Consider the following 15,934-nt stretch of genomic DNA (forward strand, 5'->3'; position numbering starts at 1 on the left):
GGAGAGCATGGACTGGGCTGGGAAGCGAGAAGCCTGGCTTGAAAGTCAGGATGGAGAAGACAATATCCATCTGCTTTCCAGGAATGGAGGATGAACACAAGGATCCATGACCTCAAGCAGAATTGAATGGGCCAACACAGCCCCAGCTTGCTCTCCTCTTCCGTGCCGGATGCTCTAGATGTCCTAGGACATGTCTACCCTGCAGGCCCATGGCTCTGCCAGCTTTTCGGTCACTTGGATTGCTGAATGAAAGCAAAGCCTGAAAATGGGCATAATTTACATTCCTGGAAAAGGAAATAAACCCTTGGGACAATTTTCTAGGTGGAAAATGGGATTTCTGATAAAGTGGTAGGATATTTTTTTTTATTTTTTTTAAGATGTCTGTTTCCCATAGACATTCTGGGATTGATTTTACTAAAGAGAGGAAGGAATCAACGCAGACCTCCACAGAAACTCTCTCTGTGTGGGAGTAAAGTGGGTGAAGTTTGAATTTTAGCTGAAAAATGACTATTTTCTGGGGGTGGAAAGGAACCAAATTAAATCAAAACATGTTTTAGCTGAGAATTTCTGGGGGTGAAGGAGATGCTGGACCTGGAGTTGGCTTTCTGGATGTCCCTAGGACTCAGGCAAGGAGGAACACTGCTTTGATCCACTTCATTCTGTGATTGCCTTCATCTATTCATCCCTGTATTCTTCCCATGGAAGAAACCACGACCTAAGCATGAAGAAATGCTCCTCACAGAGCAGCAAAAGCAGGTCTCAGGGTGCCCCTGCTCTCACCCTCCTGGGGAGGCAACTTCCAAACGCCTGTGGGTAACGTGAACTCAGCTGCCCCACAGGAATGAAGGGTTTTACCAGTGCTGGTACCAAAAATTCCCCGAGTCCCTGAGCAGCGTGTAAGCCCTGGGAGTCTGAACACGTTCCCTGGCATTAATCACTGGTAATAGAAACCAGAGCTGGCTCTTGTCCCCGCTGAGTCAATGCAACCCTTGACGACGCGTTGGGAAATACGCACGCAGGCTGAGAACGGGGCATGAAAGAAATTCCAGGCAGGGCTCCTGCTTGGGTTTTTTTTTTAATTCAGTGGAATTTTGAAATTGGATAAACATAAAGGGGGTAAAAATAGAAACAACAACAGCAGAAACCTCAGCGATCTGCTGGCCCTGATGTGCCCTCCTCTTCCTCCCTCTTCTGCCTCCCTCCCTGACTGTTTCTTCTATTCCCTACACAAAGTTTAGACTGGGGGGACCTTGGGGCAGAGAAAAGCTTCCTAGGATCCAGCTGGTGAGAGGTTTCATGGCACCCTGGAGCAAGGGGTGTTGAGGTGGCATCAGAGCTGCAACTTCCTATGAGACCTCCATGAGTCCCATCACTTCAGGTGCTTGACTTTAAAGCTTCTTATCCCAACCCTTTTGCCATGAGAAGGAGAGGTGCCACTCAGGGACTGAGTGTAAATCCTTGCTCCCTGCCTTTCTCCATCCCTGAGCATCTCATGTTTGGTTCTTTCCCCCTGTCCTTTCTCCCAACCCTTCTCTGTTCTGGGCATCTCATGTTTGGATCTTTTCCCCTTCTCTAGCTGTGTTACAAGGGATGAACCCAGCAAAAGATCCCCATGAGACTAATTGCAGTTGCAAGGACCATACAAGCACTTAGGAGAGATGAGCTCTTAATGAGGCTGCACTGCAATGGCAGCTAAATGATCTCCTCTACCCAGTATTTAGGAATCGATTGACAGGAGCTCTCGATGGGGAGATAAATCTCTCCACAGTTTTATCAGATGGTGCCAACAAGCAAAAGGGTTGCTTTCAAGTTGGTATCCATACGCATCTGCAGTCACTGGGGTGTTTTGAAGCATCAGGGCTTGACATCCTTACAAAGAAGATTGCAATTAAGGAGAAAACACCCTCGAAACAGCCGTCCTCCATCTCGGCAATGTTCCCACCAGAAGAAAACTTGGATGTTTTATGGAAATGTTAAAGAATGTGATGACAATCCCAGCCTCCTGCTGATCCCTGGGGCGATGCTGAACTCCAAACATCATAACCCCCTGCCCCGGTCCCTCGTCTTGTAGGAGTTATCCCTGTAGCAGAGGCTTTGGTGTGTAGCGGGAACGTTTTCTCTTTGAACTCCTGCTAGTTTGATGCTGGTCTGATGGAGGGAGCATCACTCCTGGGGGTGGCATGTGAACATGTTACTTTAAACATCGATTTGTTGGCAAAGCTCTCCTAGGCATGAAGTTTTAGCAAGCAAAACAGGGAAACTGAGGCACGCAGCCAGGCACAGAAGTTGGCAGTGAGTGCCTATATCCCCCAGTGATGCTCCTGGGGGAAAAGAAAAGCTGTGATTGCCCCCTCCTTTTCCCCTTCATCATCATTCCTGCTTTCCCAAAAATAGAACATAAAGGGAATGAAAACTAGCTGGCTTATAGGAACTTCTTCCTTAAAGGCCCCATTGAAAGCCCCTTAAGAATAACACCATGGATTTGAGTATCTCAGAGCCTCTGCAAGAGAAGGGGTCATGTTTATCTGTGATCTGTGAGAAAAAATGGGGCAAAGCGCGATGGCTGCTGCCCACGCGCTGCGGCGTTGAAAGAGATCCTGCATCCCAGATGGATTCAATTAGGGGGACGGCAGCAAGGAAAAATATTACGCAGGTGCCGCGGGATGTTTCTGGAAACTTCAGACCCTGCTTTTCCCAGTGCTTCAAATCCCACTCCTATTGACTGAGTTATTGCAGCCTGGCCCGGGGGGCTCAGGGAACACTTGGATGGTGCTGGAGGATATTTTACCTTTATTCCTTCTTTTCCTTTTGCTGCTTTTCCCAGTTTTGTGCCCAAGCCCAACTGCATCCTGAAAAAGTCTTCTCATGGGCCTGATGCCCACATGTGTAGCCAAAGCATTGGCACCATTGCAGGGACATCCCACCCACCACGCTGGATTCATTTCTCTGGCACCCCTCTCTCATCGTGGCACTTGTGGCTTTGAAATAAGCCCTTTTTATGCTCCTATTATCCTACCCGGATAAACCCCCCAGGTTCTTCCAAGGCAAGCACCATGGGGAGTTTTCTTGCTGCCGGCCGGTCACTGCAGGCTGTGAGAACCTGGGTTTTTAGGAGGGTCTTTGGTGACTTGGTTTGTTTGATTTATTTACTTTCCCTCCAGCAAAGAGAAAGGGGATGCAAACTGATTTGAGCAGCACACATGTCTATAGGGAGCCAGGCAGCAGCTTTTATTTTGGCCAGGATTGCATGAAAGCTTGGACAAAATGCCTTATGTCCTCCCCAGGATATGAAGGGGAGGGTGATATCCATCCCTGCTCAGTGCCTCAGTTTCCCCACCTTAGAAACTATCTCAAAAAGCACTTCTCTGTGGGTTATTTTGGCAGAAGACTTCCCAAGGCTTTGCATTTTAGGTCCAGCACCAGTGGAAAGGATGGAATAATGGGAAAAATACCCCAAACATCTAGGGGAAAGTCCTATCTCCATGGCCATGCAAACCACGCAGCAAATTCCCAATGGCACCATTTTTGCAGGGCCAGGAGGAGCCAGTTTTTCTGCCTCCTGGTATTTTTAGCTGTTGCTGCCCCTGGGCACCTCATCCCAATCAGTGAGCTGCCACCTCATGTTAAGAAATGTTGGTGACAATGCATCTTACGCAGGGTCATTTCCTCCAGGGCAGGCTCCTGCTGGCCACAGCAACACTGTGAGCTTCTGTTTAACATCTGGTCCTACTTCTGCCGTGGCCTTTTGGGTCACTGGCTCTGCCCAGCACATCTCCCCTTTCACCCTGGCTCACTCAGTGGGGATAGGCAGATGGAGCATCGGTCCCTCCCTGTCCCCACTGTTGCTGCTTCCAATGCCCTCATGATGAGTTTTGGTGTCTGGATGTGCTCCTCACCCCTGTGCAAGGTCATCTCTGTGGGTCGTATTTGGTGACACTGGCCTTTGACCTGTTGCTCCGGCAGCTTTCCCCATCAGATAACTGCATTAGTAGGGCATCATTGCTTCAACATACTGCAGTATATCACATTGGTGAGCATGATGTTCTATGAGTTTGCTGCCTGCTCGGCACCCACCTTTACACCCAGAATTGAGTCCATTGAGTGTAGTGGCCCCAGGCTGCAGCACAAGCTCAACCCCTTATTAGACAACAGAGAAACTCCATTGCAGCTTCCATGAGCCTGTTGGAAGCTCTGTGCTTCCTACCTGGTAAAATGAAGGGTTTGGCTCCCTACCAAAAGCAATCAGCTTTCTTCTCTCCAATAAAATGGCTTTGGTAATGGTATGAGGGAATATGGTCCTCAAAGGGGCCATGGAGATGGAGGTTCAGCAGTGAAGTTTATGACCCTGGGCTCTTGTTTTTTTTTACATGAAACTGCCCCAAAATGTCAGTAAACTTTCTTCCCCACTGGTTTTATGGGGCAATGTCTCACCTGGATGAGATGTCATCCTCACCAGTGTGTGGGCTTCACCTCCTGACTTATTCAGGTGTCAGCAGGTCAGGACAGGCAGGTCCCCACGGCCACATCTGTGCTTGGACAAGAGGACAGGGCATCCCTGGGAAATGAAGCACATGGTTTTAATTTTCCTCTCAGTCCATAGAGAAAAGGAAAGCAAGAAGATTTATGGCCTCCCTTCTCCTCCTCCAGGTTTATAAATAGAGTTTATCAGGTGCTGGGCACATGGTGGCTTTTGGGGGAATGGCAGAGAGGGATCAAAAGCAATTTTGGGTCCCTCCTCCCCTCCCCTTTCAACATGTCTCATCTCTGCTCCCATCTATAAATGGCCACATTAACCTTTCCCGTTCAAACTGGAGGTTTGCTGGGGGAAACCAGCCCCTGGCTTCTGTGCACCAGCCCCAGATCCCTGTAACTTTGATGTTTGCTCCTGTCTCCCCGGGAAGTTCAGGTTATCACATTGCTGGAGAAGCTCCAGGAGTCTGCATGGGGGGACCCCACTTCTATGGGCACTTTGCAATGTTCACACCATTAGAAAGGCCCTTGGCATGAAGGAAGAGGAAGAGAAAATAACCAACCCCCAAAAATAAAACCGACGAGGACGGTTGTACATTCTCATTGCAGAGAAGTGGGGCAATGAGTGGGCTGCCCATAACTTGGTTTTCTACCATTATTTGTCACTGATGACATGGATTTATGGGAGGGCTTTTTGTGCCATTTTCCTAGAACTGCTTTTTTTGAGACTGAACATTTCTACTTCTAAAAAGAAAGTTAAATTTGAAAAGGAAAAGTTGAACCCTGCTCACAACCAACCGCTGCACGGAAGAGAAGAAACAGAGGAAGGAGGCAGAGGTGGCAGAGAGAAGAAAGGGGGTTTAAAACTGAAAAAGAATCTCTCTTTTGCCTGGATTCCTGCAAGTGTGTCCTTAATGATGGCAGCAGCTTCCTTGGGATGCAGGAAGGGTAACACTTGGCTTCAACAAAGAGCTATTACTCTGAATTATCAGGAAAGGGAAAAGCAGATTTTTGATACCAAGAAGTAACAGCCTCTTAGGACATTCTTTCAGAGAAAGAAAATAACAGATGTAAAATCTGCAGAGCTCAGTTTCTCCATCACCCTTCTAAACAGAGCTCTAGCTTTAAAACAACACCGTGTTTCACCCAAAATGCTTAGGGTTACCAGGCCAAACCCAGTGGAGATGCCAGCATTTGCTGAAGCCATCACCACACGCCATGCCTCCCTAAAACTATAACCACATGATGAGAAGGAATACCCCAAAACCCTTACCAGGAGAAGCCATGGGCTGCCCCAGGAAGGTATTGTGTGTTTTGTGTTCATCTTTTTAATGCTTTTAGGGCAAAGGGAGTTTTTCCCCAAGTGGCACCAGCACAGGAGCTGTGCAAGCGATGGCACAGAAACCAGGAGCATTTCTCTTTCCCTGCTCTGAAGCAATTATTATCTCCCACCATTAAAAGGACTTATGGTACAAACACAGCACAGGGGCTAATCCTCACTCTCCCCTGTAGCACCATGGGACATACCAATGCAACCAAAGATAATGGACCCAACCAAAGATGAAGTTTTCCAGTGGGGATATAGCTTCCAGAAGGGCTGCTGGTAAAGTTATGCCAGGATTGACCTTTCAGACCCTTCTTGGAGTCCAGAAAGTGGTTGGTTGTTCTTTCTCTTTTTCTTTGGAGATGTCAGGCCCAGGAACAAATAGATGAGAGAAGTTTTCCAGCATGCGATGATTCAAATCTCCTTCCCCTTCCACTCACGAAGGCTTTCTATTTCTCTCTGCAGATGCCTTTGCTGATTTCAGTGCAGCCGTGCATCAGAGGAACTGTAAATGGAGGATTAAAACTCCTCAGTAAACAATGCTGCTCAGCACACATTTGGAGCACATTTCCAGGTGATATAACTCCACCAACGTCAGCAGCAATGGACATGAGGTTGGAAAATCATTGTCAACAGAGTTGCAAAACAACCAGCTGCCGGCTTAAAGTTGCACTCTTAAAGCAAAATGATGAAACAACGGCTTTTTTAACTGATTACTGTGCAGCGAAGACGTGCTTTAAAATGCTGCTTTGCCCAAGTGCTGGAGTCCTTGTGTCTGACCCAACTTGGCAGCCCTCCCTTGTGTGCCCCAAGCTCCTGGCTGATAGGTCGTGTTGATTTTGATGGATATGGGTCATCTTCTGGGCTCCCAAAGAAGTGAACCAGAGGCTTTACACTTCTGCTTTGTGCCCAGGGAAAACAGGCTTTCGTACACCCACTGAGAATGGGATTTTCCAGCTCCTCTCAGAGGTGACCTCTGGCCGGCTGGATTTAAGGGATTTGAGCCCTCTTGCATGACTCTCCCCAAGTCCCATGGCCTTTGCATCTGCTGTTTTGCACAGTGTCTTCTGTATTTAGTTTAGATGATTTCCAGACTGACATTATCTCCTGGGGCTGGCCATTCCCACCATTACGGGTGCCCTCATCCAACCAGGGCAGCTCTGTGTTCCTGCAGTAGCTGAACCCTGCTACCAAAACCATCCATCCAGAGCACAAGCGAGGATCTTGGCCATGTGTTTGACATCACCTCAGTGGTCGACATGAGCCAGCAAATGCCAAATAAAAGCTGCAGTTTCAGTCCTGTCCATTCAGTCCAAGAGGCCCAAGGCATCCTCGCCAAGAGCTTTGGGCTGTGCAATCTCAGGCCATCGCCCCGAACAAGCTCCTTTGAACTCCAACCCGTTAGGCCATGAGTGAGCATTGTTTGAACATGGTTTTAATCTGGTTGGATATATTTAATGCACCAATATGTCTTAAACTGGAGGAGATCTAAGCCCTGCCTGGCAGGTGTGATGGAAAGCAGATGCCGTCTTCATTGGCTCTCTGGCTTTGGAGGTCCTGGTGGGAAAAGCATGATCAGAAGCACTCGCCCGGATGTTTTGCACTGTGTGAGCATCCAGGAAAGCTGGGTGAGGGGAGAGGGAAAGGCGAAAATCCACAGAAAACAGAAAGGAGGTGAAGGGGAAAAGGAAGGTAAAAAGAAAAGGGCACAAAGAGAAGATGGTGTTGAAGCACCAGCAGAAGGCACATCAGCAAACGATGAGGGCAATGGAACTGGCATTTTCCTGCTGACTTCTTTGTTGGGAGAAAACATTTGCTAAAGAAATTGATATTTTCTTGCTCTTTCCAGCAAAACCCAAAGCCAAACTTCCTTCGCATGGAGTGTGTATCATAAACTGATTTTTAGGATAATTCTTACTTTACCAGAACATCCTCTTTTTCTTTTAAGTCAAAAAGCAATCTTACAAATGGAGAACACCATGGCAAGAGCATAGTTTGCTATGTTGCCAATTTTGGTGGCTTTCTAAGACAGACTATGGAGCGGGGGAGCCACTGCTCATTTCTACCTCTTTACTTTCTCCAGCCTGAGTGAATTAGCACTGATTTATCCCGGCAGGAGACCCGGATTGTGGCCTGGAAATGGAAGAAGGAGCAGCTCTGGCCCTTAGAAAGGTGAGCAAGGAAAATCACAGCTCCTTTTTCCGGCACTCCCACAGCTGCAGTTGTCTCTGCACAAAGTCTGTGTGATCTATTAAACATCTCAAATAAGGATTTAATTTAGTTTTAATAAGACAGTTTGAGAGATGTTAATTAAATTGAGTTATTAAAAACACATGGGCTGGACTTGGCTAATACATTTCCCTGTTTTATTAAGTCCATTAAAAAATAAAAGAAGATTGAAGTGGGGAGGAAGCTGTCTGTAGCTGCAGAAACTCATTCAAAAGGCTTTTTATCCTTTGCTGAATTAAACATGTCTCAAGCAAACTGGGAGATGAACAAATACCAGGTGAACTTGAATCCTTCAAGGCTCAGCAAGATTTGGATTAAGGATGAAGCCAAAATGATGAATCCCCTCGAATCTAAGTCCCCAACAAATCTCTGCATGCTCAAGCCCAGTATTTCCTTGCTCCTCCATCCCTGCTACTGGATTGCCAATGGGAGTGATGCAGCCATGCAGCACTTCCATCCACCACATTATGCTCCAGCTAGGAAAACTACAGGAATGCAACTTTTTATCATCTCACCTAATCAGATTTTTCTTACCTCTGGCAAAAATGCTGCTGGGAATCTCTTTAGTTGAAGGAATATGTCATTGTGATTTGGTTAAGCTGAAGAAAAACTCCCCCATGCTTTGAAAATGACAAATACTTTATTAGCTGGAAGTGTAACCAGCCATAATTAGCTTAGCAGTCCTGAGTTAATAGATTTATAAGCTTTAGTGAATCCAATGAACTGACCTGTGTAGGAAACTTATTCTGTAGTTCCCAAATTAACTTATTCTTTATGTCTGGGCTATGCATACACAACTGCCAGAGTGACCCATGATCCTGCCCCAAGGGCTGCAGAGGACAGGGAACCCATCAAGGCTTTATCCCAGTTCTTTCCAACCTGCAGGGCAATCCAGGGCATTGCATTATCCTGTTTTATTCCTTGATTTCTTTCTTCTTTTTTCCAGAGCACCTTTTGCTGTTATTGATGATGTATCAGTATTGGCATGTCATGTCTCCCAGCTGCAGATGACACTTGGCAGATACAGGGCCCTTCTGCACCCCCAGCATGTGGATGGAAGGGGATTAACACCACCAGGGACCAGATGAAATTTGCCAAAGCTTTGAAGTGCACTGGAAAACAAAAGCAAACACTGGAAAACCAAACTACACAATGTTCCCCCACCAAGAGCTTCCTAATGGTTTTCTAATGGCTTGTGGTGCAGAGACACCATCTTATGGCGCCGTTGTTATGAAGATGTTAAATGACAAAAGGGGCATTAAAGAAGCACATTTGTGATGTGAATCCCTTTTGCCACGCTGGCATTCACTGAGCAGGGGTGGAAAAGACCATTAATCCCAACTGAACTGATGGGGAAACTGAGGCAGGAATCAGACAAGTTCTCTATCGGGTGCTTGTCTATGCCTGGTGGCATTGCAGTGATGCTGGCATGAAGACATCAATGAGTAATTTTGTTTGTGTCCCCAAGAAAGGTGGATTTGAACTAAACATTTCCAGAACCAGGTTTTGGAGCAGTTATTGGATTTCCATGGTCTTAAGCTGGGCTTTTGCCTAGAGCCACCCAGGATCCCATGCCAATCTCTTTCCCAGGGAAGAAAACCCACCTTTGCAAGTGCTACAGCAGTGTCATCAACATCTTATTGTTATATCAAAAACAAATACATGACCTCCTGTAGCAGAAGTTGCAAGGCCAAGCCCAGGGGAAGGTGGGGATGGGTAGATGTGCCTTGCAAAACCTTTGCTCTCTGCTTCTGCTGTGGTGAGACCGCAGAGCCAACAGCCTCTCAGCAGCAGAATGAGAGCACAGTGTGGTTAGGCCTGAGCCAAATTACCTTGAATTTGCCTATGTGCAGAAATAAAGCCCCCATCCAGCCTGTCTCTGGTGAGAGCCACTGGCCTGGACCACATACACAGAATGAAGGTGGCTTTCTAAACCAATTTAGAACATTAGGCAGGGTTTTTAGGCCAGAGTCTCAGTATTTCCCTTGAAAACTCCTTGCCTCAGTTTCCCCGTTTGTAGAAGCATTGAATCAGATTGGTTTGGATTGGAAGGGACCTTAAAGCTCATCCAGCTCCAACCCCCTGCCATGGGCAGGGACACCTTCCACCAGAGAGGTTTGCTCCAAGCCCTGTCCAACCTGGCCTTGATGGGATGCCAGGGATGGGATCCTCATCTCCAGGCAACCCGTTCCAGTGTCTCAACACCCTCCCAGTGAAGAATCTCTTCCTACAAAGTTTCTAACTCAAAGACCAAGGAGAACTTGCCAAGCATCGCGTCATGACGCTGGCTGAGCTTAAACAGGAGGTACCTGAGTGGTAAAATGGGTGGGTTTACATGAGCACTGCGTGACCTCCATGAAGCCAGCTGTAGCTTGGGTACATCTTGTAGGTCCCATGCCACCTTCCTCCTTCCAGCCTGCCTGCGCAATAAAGCAGTTTGTGTCCTCTCCCCCACACCCCGTGCTGGGGCCAGGGCTCAGATAAAAGCTGCTGAGTTTACAAACAGGGAGGCTCTGGTTTCCTGAGTCACAGCAGCAAGGCGAGGGCAGCGTGTGGGAGGCTGCGACGTGGATCTGTGCAGCCAGATGGACCTGGGAGGCACTCCGAGGGCTTCCCATGATCCAAGAGGGGTTGAACCCCATGGGTGTTATGGCCACAGAGATGGGATTTATTTCTTCTCCATCATGGGAAAGGCTGGGGGGGAATGAAACTTGCAGCAGTTTTCTCCCCTGCTTTCTCAGTGTGATAAGGACATGGCAGGTGGGACCACCTCCATCCAACAACCTCAGCGGTTGCAAAGCACTTTGAAACTACTCCATCAGCTTCAGGGCGCTGGTTTTGGAGCTGTGTGCCCATGGGATCCAGGGCATTCGCCCTGAAGAGATGTCTCAGTGCAAAGGGACCTGTAGCAAGCAAGTTGGATCCCTCCCTTAGCAAACAAGCACAAGTACGCACCTCACGGAGCGCTTTCATCTAGATGACCACAAGATAAAGAAGCCAACAACCCTTGAGTGTTTCTTTCTAATGACCTGGATATAAATAAAGGGAAATTCCACTTCCTTTAGCTACCACTAACCTGTCAGTAAAAGAGCTTTTCCTTTCCACCCGCTTTATTTCAGGTCCATTGTGAACCCAGCTGGGCTTGATGTCCCATGGTGCATGAAGGCTTTGGAAGTCTCCTCTCCAGACATTTTCAATTACACCATCCTATTGTCCGGAAAAAATACACGTCCCTGCCTGCAACTTCCATATCGCACAATCCTCAGGTATTCCTTTCAATAGAAGTGGACCCTGCTTGCAAGAAATCCCTCCCCCAGATGCCGCCTGTTTGCAGGAGTTGTTTCAGGAGGATGAAGGTGATGGGATATACACTGGCAAATGGATGTGCAGTGCTAAGGTAAAGCTCATTTTGTACTGGCTGAAGCAGGTCTAACAGGTGAGTAAATAAACAGTCACACAATCAAAATCCTATGGGGAGCTGCTTCGGTTCCTTCCCTACCAGCCTTCAGCTGGGTTTCCATTGTGTTCCCATCCTCCACAAAGGAAATTCGGTTTCCTTGCAAAAGCCATCTCTGATGATCGCTGTTGTGATGTGGTGTCATTTCTACTGACTCCCTTATGGGGCATTATTCCTATTATCCATCCCCTTCCCCAAACCCCACAAATAATGTTATCAATGACCTGATAAATAGGAAAGCACATGGGATTTTCTCTTTATATTAAACATTGATTAATAAGAGCTGTGTTTGCAGGCGGCTGCTCCCTCCCACAGATGAGCCCATTGCCAGCTTGGCCGAGCAGACATTCCAGCACTGAAAACCCAAAAACCTTGGGCTGTGCTCTGGGGTAGGAAACATCTGGAAATACATTTGCCTCGCCTGTCATAGCCAGATAAAGGATAAACGTTAAGTGACAGCCGTGGGCTCTGCACGTTTGACAGCACAGCCAGAGCTCCAGGTGAGATTTTGGGGGGGAATTCTCCATCAGTGGGTCAGGACTGGGAACAGAACCATGGATATTGGAGTTTTTGAGGCTCCTGACGTAAGGCTATTGTTCACACATCATATCAGAGGGGGAAAAAATGACTCGTGTGTCTCCAGCGATGAGCAGATGTGGGGACTGACGTCCCTGCCTGCACCAGGGGTTGAGGGCTGGGGAGCAGGCAGAAAGATAATTATTTATACAGCATTTTGACTAATGAATGGCTTTGAATGGGGGTTTCCTGCAGCGCTCGCTCCACCCAGCTTTTGCAAGGCTTAGATTAACGTTGGGAGGGTTCTTGTTTGGCTTTGTTTAATTCCCGCTGCTGGGACTGCACCAGGGGGGGGTCCGGTGCTGGTGAGGATGGTGGATGCAGGGCACCGTTGGGCCTTGTGGGTGACCTTTGCAAATGATGGGGTTAGTAATGTCTCAGGTTAAGTAAAAGTAGAGTTGAAACCGGGGATAAATCATCATCCTGTGCAATGCAGAGAGGACGATGGCTGGAACTGGTCACCTTTCTGCCCAACCTCCTGATCACAACCTTTTTGGAGCAAACCCAAGGATTGGGTTTTCTCCTTTATGCAATTTTATCCTTTCTGGTGTGAGCAAAATGACTTTTCCCTGTGTCTTGCGTCACCCTCTGCCAGGACAATGTCGTGGTGATGGCCAGGGAAGCTTCATGCTCATCCATTCACCCAGGCAAAACCAGCTGGAATTGAGGGAGATGAGGAGGGGAAGGAGATGAGACTCTCTGTACAAGGCTACCATGCTTTTATTTGTAGTAGATAACTGTTCAGAGCACTTGTGATTCATGACCAGCAACACAGAGTGTCTTGTTTCAAAGAGGGCATCTTTGTTCAAAGCATTTTTCAGGTGCAGCTCCTTTTCTCCTGCTCTGTGTTGTTGCAGGTTTATATCAACTGTCTTAAAGTCCAACGTAATAGTGGAATGCATTAAACATATGAGAAAAGAAGCCTGAGGACCTGGCATAGTCCTGCAAGAAACAGAAATGAATCTTCAGCAAACCTATCTCCACATTTGCCCATTGGATTTGACGTGTTCAGAAACCCATCTGACACCTTGAGTCTCAAATCACGACACAGCACATCGCAGATCACCATCGTTTCCTGGATTTCAGGGGCCTTATAAATTCGCTGGTCTTGCTCTCCTCTGGAAGGATGAATAGGATTTTATGGAGGTCCCTGAGGACAGGCCAGGATCGGCTCCTGCTGAGCCCCGTAAACAGGAAAGCGAGGAAGCGAGGACTCAAACCTCGGCTCATCCAGGACGTGGGGAGCGCGCCGGGGCTGCCGGCACACAATGCCGTGCCGGAAAGGGAGATTATAAATACCCGGGGTCAGGGCCGGGCTCTGGTGAACAATAGGGAGCGAGGAGGATGGAAAAGGCCACAGTGCCGGGCGGTAACGCAAAGATGCAGATGGGGGTGCTGGGAGCTGTACTGGTTTCTTTACAGGGTTAGGTAGGTTGGTGTGGGCTGGATTCTGGGGGTTTGGTTTGGCAAGGGACAAAGCATCCTGTTGGTGTTGGTGTTAAGATCGTAGACTCATGATCAGTGCCTCACCAGCTCACAAAGAACTTTGTAATGTCTCATCTAAATCTACCCCCCGTCAAGTTAAAGCTATTCCCCCTTGTCCTATCCCTACAGGCCCCTGTACAAAGGGCCCCTCTCTCCATGATACCACCAAGGTTTCGCGCTGAGCATTCCTGGAGTGAAGGGTCACACCTTCCACAGCAAGTCTTGCAAGACACCCTAAATCTAGCCAAGACCTTGCATCAGTACAATTTTAAATAGAGGTGTTTGGTACTGAGGGAGCTGCTCATGAATGATGTGGGCATCTTAAGTTGCTTTTCTAGAGCTGCCAGAAGGCAGCCCTGCTCCATCATCTTGTGGGGTTATCAGTACATGTAGCTGTGATTCCTGAGGACACAGAAGGCTGTGATGCTCCCAGGCTGTATAATCCACCCCACGAAGCCACCTCTGCTCCATGCTGATCTAAAGACGTCAAAGGAAGTGAGAGCCACTGACAGATAAACCTGGATAAAGGGGGATGCTCCAGCTCAGCTTGGCTTCAGCAGGGAAGGTCAGTGATAGCCGGCAGCAGCGGGTGCTGAGCATCGGGAGTCAAAGCAAAAGTCAGGTCAGGGCCAGCAAGAATTGCAGGAAACATCTTGGCCACTCACGGCAGCCGCCAAGAGCATCGTGATAATGCTGGAGGAGAGCCTTGAGTCCTTAAGTGTTTTAGTGGTTAGTGGAAAATTGTTCTATTAGCAGAACAAGGAGATGGTAATCCCTTCGAGCACCAGTGTTTTTATGGATGCGAGAACTTTGAATTTAATATGTAACAACAGGTAGAAAACAAGTACAGTGTAAAAGTAGAATTACTCCAAATTGATCCTTTCCTCTCTTCCTTCTTGTACTAACGTACCTATTTGATGTTGCATGGTCCCCTGGCCAGGGATGCTCAGGAAGCTGATGTGCTGGGAGCTCCCTCCCAGACAGCAGCCTGTGCTTCCAATATACCTTCATATACATTGATTTCCCATTCTTACCCTTTGGAGAGACACACTGGACATCAAAATGTCCCCTGGGACTGGTTCTTCTTCCCTAAAGAGCTTTTTAATCACTGCTTGTGAAAGCGTTTGAGCATCATTGCTAGCAACATGAAAAGCTCAAGGAATTTAGCCCTGGAATTCCCTAATTCAGGTCAGAAGTTGGGCTGGGATAATTGTTCTGGTCTCTGGACTTAGCACCTTAAACTCACCTGCCAAGAGCATGGGCTAAGCACCTTCCCCAAGAAAGGGAAATCCTGCTTTCCCCCCCAACTTTCCTCCAGCTCTTCCCTCATCGCCGCCTGTATTAAAGATCCCATTTTCCATCTCTCCTCCTTAATGGTGTCCCTGAGGAGATGCCACTTGCTCTTAATGCCTCTGCCCCTCTTTGGGAATTAGCTAAATGACAGGGTTCATTTGAGAGGGGGCAGAGGATGTTGGAGGCACAGATATCAATTAGCAATGACAGCTTCGAAATGCCTTGGGATAGCATCTCCCGACATCCCTTCCTTGGAAGCATCCCTTCAGGTCCTTAGGGCAGGAGCCGAAATACCCCCATGTCCGCCCCTGTGGAGTCTTTGCCTCTATATTTTATAAACTGAAAACTAAATATCACAGCAGAAGAATGCCAGGAAAAGCTGTTCCCTTTTTTACTTCAGAGAGGAATGTAGAAAAGCAGTTAAAAAACCCCAGGAGAAATAATTACATCCATTTTTAGCCACATCTGCCTGGAGCCAGTGGGGTCCCACAGCCCACGGGCATTAACCATGGCAGGAGGGTCAGCATGGGGCTATTCCAGCCCAGGAGATAAATCCCACCCCTAAGAAAGAGAATTATACCCATGCAAGTCGTATTGATCCAAAAAAAATTAATGATATAGCTACAAATATACCCGAAATACAGATTATAGACACATACAAATACACTGGCCATTGTAAATGGGGTTTAAATGCATGAGATAGACTGTTGCAAGAGACTTGGAGGGGTCTCTACAGCAAAATCCTTCCAAGTAACTGCTGTTACTCTTTTATTTTCCTTAACTATCATTTTTTCGGGAGGGTTTGGGGGATGCACAAGCAGCCCTGCCGGTTTTAAGGCGGTGGATATGAAAAACACATACAGGAAAGCACCAGCATCGCTTGAAAGCACTTTTCGGGCCCTCTAGTGGTGTTGGCTGCGGCAAGGGTCAGTTCTGCCCTGAAAAAAAAAAGGGGCCACCAAAAAAAGAGGCAATGTTAATATTTTACCTGCTGTTTTTCCTTAAATGAGCAGAAAAAAGCCCAAATCCTATTTTCTTTCTTCTTTTCTTAAAGCAAACCTATGGAAAGAGAGTGAACCTGACCGCTTGAAACCTTTCTC

The sequence above is a fragment of the Neopsephotus bourkii genome, unplaced genomic scaffold (assembly GCF_033783945.1).
Source record: "Neopsephotus bourkii isolate Nb327-2 ecotype Australia unplaced genomic scaffold, CSIRO-AGI_Nbou_v1 NB_1433, whole genome shotgun sequence".
Lineage (NCBI taxonomy): Eukaryota > Metazoa > Chordata > Aves > Psittaciformes > Psittacidae > Neopsephotus > Neopsephotus bourkii.